Consider the following 9504-nt stretch of genomic DNA (forward strand, 5'->3'; position numbering starts at 1 on the left):
ATCTATAACCATGTATAACCATCTATAACCATGTATAGCCATCTATAACCATGTATAACCATCTATAACCATGTATAGCCATCTATAACCATGTATAACAATCTCTAACCATGTATAACCATGTTAACCACGTATAGACATCTATAACCATGTATAACCATCTATAACCATGTATAGCCATCTATAACCATGTATAACCATCTATAACCATGTCGACCATCTATAACCATGTATAACCATCTATAACCATCTATAACCATGTATAACCATCTATAACCATCTATAACCATCTATAACCATGTATAACCATCTATAACCATGTATAACCATGTTAACCATGTATAACCATCTATAACCATGTATAACCATCTATAACCATCTATAACCATCTATAACCATGTATAACCATCTATAACCATGTATAACCATCTATAACCATCTATAACCATGTATAACCATGTATAACCATCTATAACCATGTATAACCATGTTAACCACGTATAGACATCTATAACCATGTATAACCATCTATGACCATGTATAACCATGTTAACCACGTATAGACATCTATAACCATGTATAACCATCTATAACCATCTACAACCATCTATAACCATGTCGACCATCTATAACCATGTCGACCATCTATAACCATGTATAGCCATCTATAACCATGTATAACCATCTATAACCATCTATAACCATGTATAACCATCTATAACCATCTACAACCATCTATAACCATGTCGACCTTCTATAACCATGTCGACCTTCTATAACCATGTATAACCATGTATAACCATGTATAACCATATTAACCACGTATAGACATCTATAACCATGTATAACCATCTATAACCATGTATAGCCATCTATAACCATGTATAACCATCTATAACCATGTATAGCCATCTATAACCATGTCGACCATCTATAACCATGTCGACCATCTATAACCATGTATAACCATCTATAACCATGTATAACCATGTATAACCATCTATAACCATGTTAACCACATACAACCATCTATAACCATCTATAACCATCTATAACCATGTATAACCATCTATAACCATCTATAACCATGTATAACCATCTATAACCATGTATAACCATCTATAACCATCTATAACCATGTATAACCATCTATAACCATGTATAACCATCTATAACCATGTATAACCATCTATAACCATGTATAACCATCTATAACCATCTATAACCATGTATAACCATCTATAACCATCTATAACCATCTATAACCATGTATAACCATCTATAACCATGTATAACCATGTTAACCATGTATAACCATCTATAACCATGTATAACCATCTATAACCATCTATAACCATCTATAACCATGTATAACCATCTATAACCATGTATAACCATCTATAACCATCTATAACCATGTATAACCATGTATAACCATCTATAACCATGTATAACCATGTTAACCACGTATAGACATCTATAACCATGTATAACCATCTATAACCATGTATAACCATGTTAACCACGTATAGACATCTATAACCATGTATAACCATCTATAACCATCTACAACCATCTATAACCATGTCGACCATCTATAACCATGTCGACCATCTATAACAATGTATAGCCATCTATAACCATGTATAACCATCTATAACCATCTATAACCATGTATAACCATCTATAACCATCTATAACCATGTCGACCTTCTATAACCATGTCGACCTTCTATAACCATGTATAACCATCTATAACCATGTATAACCATGTTAACCACGTATAGACATCTATAACCATGTATAACCATCTATAACCATGTATAACCATGTTAACCACGTATAGACATCTATAACCATGTATAACCATCTATAACCATCTACAACCATCTATAACCATGTCGACCATCTATAACCATGTCGACCATCTATAACCATGTATAACCATCTATAACCATGTATAACCATGTATAACCATCTATAACCATGTTAACCACATACAACCATCTATAACCATCTATAACCATCTATAACCATGTATAACCATCTATAACCATCTATAACCATCTATAACCATGTATAACCATCTATAACCATGTCGACCATCTATAACCATCTATAACCATCTATAACCATCTATAACCATGTATAACCATCTATAACCATGTTAACCACATACAACCATCTATAACCATCTATAACCACGTATAACCATGTTAACCATCTATAACCATCTATAACCATGTATAACCATCTATAACCACGTATAACCATGTTAACCATCTATAACCATCTATAACCATGTATAACCATCTATAACCATGTATAACCATCTATAACTATGTATAGCCATCTATAACCATCTATAACCATCTATAACCATGTATAACCATCTATAACCATCTATAACCATCTATAACCATGTATAACCATCTATAACCATGTCGACCATCTATAACCATCTATAACCATCTATAACCATGTATAACCATCTATAACCATGTTAACCACATACAACCATCTATAACCATCTATAACCATCTATAACCATCTATAACCATCTATAACCATGTATAACCATCTATAACCACGTATAACCATGTTAACCATCTATAACCATCTATAACCATGTTTAACCATCTATAACCACGTATAACCATGTTAACCATCTATAACCATCTATAACCATGTATAACCATCTATAACCATGTATAACCATCTATAACTATGTATAGCCATCTATAACCATGTATAACCATGTATGACCATGTTAACCATCTATAACCATCTATAACCATTTATAACCATCTATAACCATGTATAGCCATCTATAACCATGTATAACCATCTATAACCATGTATAGCCATCTATAACCATGTATAACCATCTCTAACCATGTATAACCATGTTAACCACGTATAGACATCTATAACCATGTATAACCATCTATAACCATGTATAGCCATCTATAACCATGTATAACCATCTATAACCATGTATAGCCATCTATAACCATGTATAACCATGTTAACCATGTATAACCATCTATAACCATGTATAACCATCTATAACCATGTATAGCCATCTATAACCATGTATAACCATCTATAACCATGTATAACCATCTATAACCATGTCGACCATCTATAACCATGTATAGCCATCTATAACCATGTATAACCATCTATAACCATGTCGACCATCTATAACCATGTCGACCATCTATAACCATGTCGACCATCTATAACCATGTATAACCATCTATAACCATGTATAACCATCTATAACCATCTATAACCATCTATAACCATGTTAACCACGTATAACCATCTATAACCATGTATAACCATATTAACCACGTATAACCATCTATAACCATGTATAACCATCTATAACCATGTCGACCATCTATAACCATCTATAACCATCTATAACCATGTCGACCATCTATAACCATCTATAACCATCTATAACCATGTCGACCATCTATAACCATCTATAACCATCTATAACCATGTCGACCATCTATAACCATGTTAACCACATACAACCATCTATAACCATCTATAACCATCTATAACCATCTATAACCATGTCGACCATCTATAACCATCTATAACCATCTATAACCATGTCGACCATGTATAACCATCTATAACCATCTACAACCATCTATAACCATCTATAACCATCTATAACCATGTACAACCATATTAACCATGTATAGCCATGTATAACCATCTATAACCATCTATAACCATGTCGACCATCTATAACCATCTATAACCATCTATAACCATGTATAACCATCTATAACCATGTCGACCATCTATAACCATGTATAACCATGTATAACCATGTATAACCATCTATAACCATTTATAACCATCTATAACCATGTATAACCATCTATAACCATGTATAACCATCTATAACCATCTATAACCATCTATAACCATGTATAACCATGTATAACCATCTATAACCATCTATAACCATGTATAACCATATTAACCACGTATAACCATCTATAACCATGTATAACCATCTATAACCATGTATAACCATATTAACCACGTATAACCATCTATAACCATGTATAACCATCTATAACCACGTATAACCATCTATAACCATCTATAACCATCTATAACCACGTATAACCATCTATAACCATGTCGACCATCTATACCTATCTATAACCATCTATAACCATCTATAACCATGTCGACCATCTATAACCATCTATAACCATGTATAACCATATTAACCACGTATAACCATCTATAACCATGTATAACCATCTATAACCATGTATAACCATATTAACCACGTATAACCATCTATAACCATGTATAACCATCTATAACCACGTATAACCATCTATAACCATCTATAACCACGTATAACCATCTATAACCATGTCGACCATCTATAACCATGTATAACCATATTAACCATCTATAACCATCTATAACCATCTATAGCCATCTATAACCATCTATAACCATCTATAACCATCTATAACCATCTATAACCATGTTAACCACGTTTAGCCTTCTATAACCATCTATAACCATCTATAACCATGTATAACCATCTATAACCATCTATAACCATCTATAACCATCTATAACCATGTATAGCCATCTATAACCATGTCAACCATCTATAACCATGTCGACCATCTATAACCATGTTAACCACATACAACCATCTATAACCATGTATAACCATCTATAACCACGTATAACCATCTATAACCATCTATAACCATGTATAACCATCTATAACCATGTCAACCATCTATAACCATGTCGACCATCTATAACCATGTTAACCACATACAACCATCTATAACCATGTATAACCATCTATAACCACGTATAACCATCTATAACCATCTATAACCATGTATAACCATCTATAACCATGTCGACCATCTATAACCATGTCGACCATCTATAACCATCTATAACCATCTATAACCATCTATAACCATCTATAACCATCTATAACCATGTCGACCATCTATAACCACGTATAGCCATCTATAACCATGTTAACCATAACCTAGAAAAGACAGAAGGCAGTTATTACCTAGCTCTCTTACACACACACACACACACACAGTCAGACACACACGCAGCATGCAAACACACACACACAGCCCTGTCGTGGTGTCTGTGGGTTGATGGAGGACTTCCACTAGGCTGCTGAGGGAAGGGGACATACAGACAGACACAGCCCAGCCGAGTGGAGCCCAGTTGGGGTTAGTCGAGCTGGTAACTCCCTAACCTGCTTACAGTAATGTCCTTCTGTGCCAGATAGACAGATAGTAATCCAGCCTGGAGAGGAGAGGAGAGAGGAGAGATGCCAGAGAGGACAGAAGAGAGAGAGGAGAGAGAGGACAGAGGAGAGAGAGGACAGAGGAGGGAGAGGACAGAGGAGAGAGAGGAGAGAGAGGACAGAGGAGAGAGGACAGATGGGAGAGAGGACAGAGGAGAGAGAGGACAGAGGAGAGAGAGGACAAAGGAGAGAGGACAGAGGAGAGAAAGGACAGAGGAGAGAGAGGACAGGGGAGAGAGAGGACAGAGGAGAGAGAGGACAGAGGAGAGAGAGGACAGAGGAGAGAGAGGAGCGAGGAGAGAGAGGACAGAGGAGAGAGGACAGATGGGAGAGAGGACAGAGGAGAGAGAGGACAGAGGAGAGAGAGGACAAAGGAGAGAGGACAGAGGAGAGAGAGGAGAGATGAGAGAGGAGAGAGAGGACAGAGAGGAGAGAGAGGACAGAGTAGAGAGAGGACAGAGGAGAGAGGACAGAGGAGAGAGGAGAGAGGACAGAGGAGAGAGAGGAGAGAGGAGAGAGGATAGAGGAGAGAGAGGACAGAGGAGAGAGAAGAGAGAGAGGACAGAGGAGAGAGAGGAGAGAGGACAAAGGAGAGAGAGGACAGAGGAGAGAGAGGACAGAGGAGAGAGGACAGAGGAGAGAGAGGACAGAGGACAGAGGACAGAGGAGAGAGAGGTGAGAGGAGAGAGGACAGAGGACAGAGGAGAGAGGACAGAGGAGAGAGGACAGAGGAGAGAGAGGAGAGAGGAGAGAGGACAGAGGAGAGAGGACAGAGGAGAGAGGACAGAGGAGAGCGAGGACAGAGGAGAGAGGACAGAGGAGAGAGAAAAAGAGAAAAACATCCAAAATTATAAAATCCATGCACAAACAGATGTGCGGTTAAAATTGGCAAAAAACACACATTTCTTTCCACAGGGCCGTGGGGTGAGACAGGGATGCAGCTTAAGCTCCACCCTCTTCAACATATATATACATTTATTGGCGCGGGCACTAGAACAGTCTGCAGCACCCGGCCTCACCCTACTAGAATCTGAAGTCAAATGTCTACTGTTTGCTGATGATCTGGTGCTTCTGTCCCGAACTAAGGATGGCCTACAGCAGCACCTAGATCTTCTGAACAGATTCTGCCAGACCTGGGCCCTGACAGACCTGGGCCCTGACAGACCTGGGCCCTGACAGTAAATCTCAGTAAGACCAAAATAATGGTGTTCCAAAAAAGGTCCAGTCGCCAGGACCACAAATACAAATTCCATCTAAACACCGTTGCACCATTAACAATACACAAAAAACTATACATACCTTGGCCTAAACATCAGCGCCACAAGTAACTTCCACAAAGCTGTGAACGATCTGAGAGACAAGGCAAGAAGGGCCTTCCATGCCATCAAAAGGAACATAAAATTTGACATATCAATTAGGATCTGGCTAAAAATACTTGAATCAGTTAAAGAACCTATTGCCCTTTATGGTTGTGGGGTCTGGGGTCCGCTCACCAACCAAGACTTCACAAACTGGGACAAACACCAAATTGAGACTCTGCACTCAGAATTCTGCAAATATATCCTCAGTGTAAAACGTAGAACACCAAATAATGCATGCAGAGCAGAATTAGGCCGATACCCACTAATTATCCAAATCCAGAAAACCACCTAAAAGGAAATGATTCCCAAACCTTCCATAACAAAGACATCACCTACAGAGAGATGAACCTGGAGAAGAGTCCCCTAAGCAAGCTGGTCCTGGGGCTAAGTTCACAAACACAAACACACCCCACAGAACCCCAGGACAGCAGCACAATTAGACCCAACCAAATCATGAGAAAACAAAAAGATAATTATTTGTCACATTGGAAAGAATTAACAAAACAACAGATCAAGCTAAAATGCTATTTGGCCCTAAACAGAGAGTACACAGTGGCAGAATAGCTGACCACTGTGACTGCCCCAAACGTAAGGAAAGCTTTGACTATGTACAGACTCAATGAGCATAGCCTTGCTATTGAGAAAGGTTGCCGTAAGCAGACCTGGCTCTCAAGAGAAGACAGGCTATGTGCACACTGCCCACAAACTGAGCTGCACTTCCTAACCTCCTGCCCAATGTATGACCATATTAGAGAGACATATTTCCCTCAGATTACACAGACCCACAAAGTATTCGAAAAACAAATCCAATTTTGATAAACTCCCATATCTACTGGGTGAAAAAGATTTGTGACCTGTTTCCACAAGAAAAGGGCAACCAGTGAAGAACAAACACCATTATAAATACAACCTATATTTAGCTTCATTTATTTTCTCTTTTGTACTTCAACTATTTGCAAATTAATACCACACTGTATGGAGACATAATTTTACATTTCTATGTTATTTTGAAACTGTAATATGTTCTGTTAACTTCATTTGTTTATTCACTTTATTTTATCCATTTTACTTGCTTTGGCAATGTAAACATGTTTCCCATGCCAATGAGAGAGAGAGAGCGAGAGAGAGAGAGAGAGACAGAGAGAGAGAGAGAGACAGAGAGACAGAGAGACAGAGAGAGAGAGAGAGAGAGAGAGAGAGAGAGAGAGCGCGAGAGAGAGAGAGAGAGAGAGACAGAGAGACAGAGAGAGAGAGACTGAGAGAGAGAGAGAGAGAGAGAGAACAATGGGAAAGAGGGAGAAGAAGAAAGCCAGGCCCAGGGGGTGTAACCTAGTGAGGTGTTCTCTGAGCCTGGAGAACCAGAGAAGAGCCGAGGGCTTGGTGGACGGATCTGCCCTCCTCCTCATTTACTACCCCCAAATGGCACCCTATTCCCTACATACGGCACTACTTTTGAGCAGAGCCCTATGGCATAGGGTGCCAGTTGAGACGTAGTCATTGTCTCGGATCACTGATAGGATCTGGAGAGAGAGGGGGCCCTGTGGGTGTATTGTTTAAAGCTCTATAGAACTGGGTGTGTGAATGACATCTGTGTGAGGCACAGCTCCCTCGTGCTTCCTCTGTCCAGACTCCTGTCTTCCTGTGAGACTTACTGCCTTACTGTCATACTGCCTTACTGTCATACTGCCTTACTGACTTACTGACTTACTGCCTTACTGCCTTACTGACTTACTGCCTTACTGTCTTACTGACTTACTGCCTTACTGTCTTACTGTCTTACTGCCTTACTGACTTACTGCCTTACTGTCTTACTGACTTACTGCCTTACTGACTTACTGTCTTACTGCCATACTGCCTTACTGACTTACTGACTTACTGACTTACTGCCATACTGCCTTACTGACTTACTGACTTACTGACTTATCATCCTTACTGACTTACTGTCTTACTGACTTACTGACTTACTGCCTTACTGACTTACTGCCTTACTGACTTACAACCTTACTGACTTATCACCTTACTGCCTTACTGACTTACTGCCTTACTGACTTATCGCCTTACTGACTTACTGTCTTACTGACTTATCGCCTTACTGCCTTACTGACTTATCGCCTTACTGACTTACTGTCTTACTGTCTTACTGACTTACTGACTTACTGCCTTACTGACTTATCGCCTTACTGACTTATCGCCTTACTGACTTACTGTCTTACTGACTTATCGCCTTACTGCCTTACTGACTTATCGCCTTACTGACTTATCGCCTTACTGACTTACTGTCTTACTGACTTACTGACTTACTGCCTTCCTGACTTACTGACTTACTGACTTACCGCCTTACTACCTTAATGCCTTACTGACTTACCGCCTTACTGACTTACTGCCTTTCTACCCTGATGCCGCACAACCTTACTGCCTTACTGACTTACTGCCTTACTGCCTTGCTGCCTTACTGACTTACTGCCTTACTGCCTTGCTGCCTTACTGCCTTACTGCCTTGCTGCCTTGCTACCTTGCTGCCTTGCTGCCTTGCTACCTTGCTGCCTTACTGCCTTGCTGCCTTACTGCCTTACTACCTTACTGCCTTGCTGCCTTACTGCCTTGCTACCCTGATACCTTACTACCTTACTGACTTACTGACTTAGCACCTTACTGGCTTACCGCAACTATCTGCTCTTTCAAACAGCTCAAACAGCAGCCTTCCTCTCTCTCTCTCTCTCTCTTTCTCCTTCCCTACCCTCCCTCCACCTCCTCCCTCCACTCAATGCTTTCCCTCCTCCCTCTCTCTCTCTC

Source organism: Oncorhynchus nerka, linkage group LG22, assembly GCF_034236695.1.
Source record: "Oncorhynchus nerka isolate Pitt River linkage group LG22, Oner_Uvic_2.0, whole genome shotgun sequence".
In the NCBI taxonomy this organism is placed as follows: domain Eukaryota; kingdom Metazoa; phylum Chordata; class Actinopteri; order Salmoniformes; family Salmonidae; genus Oncorhynchus; species Oncorhynchus nerka.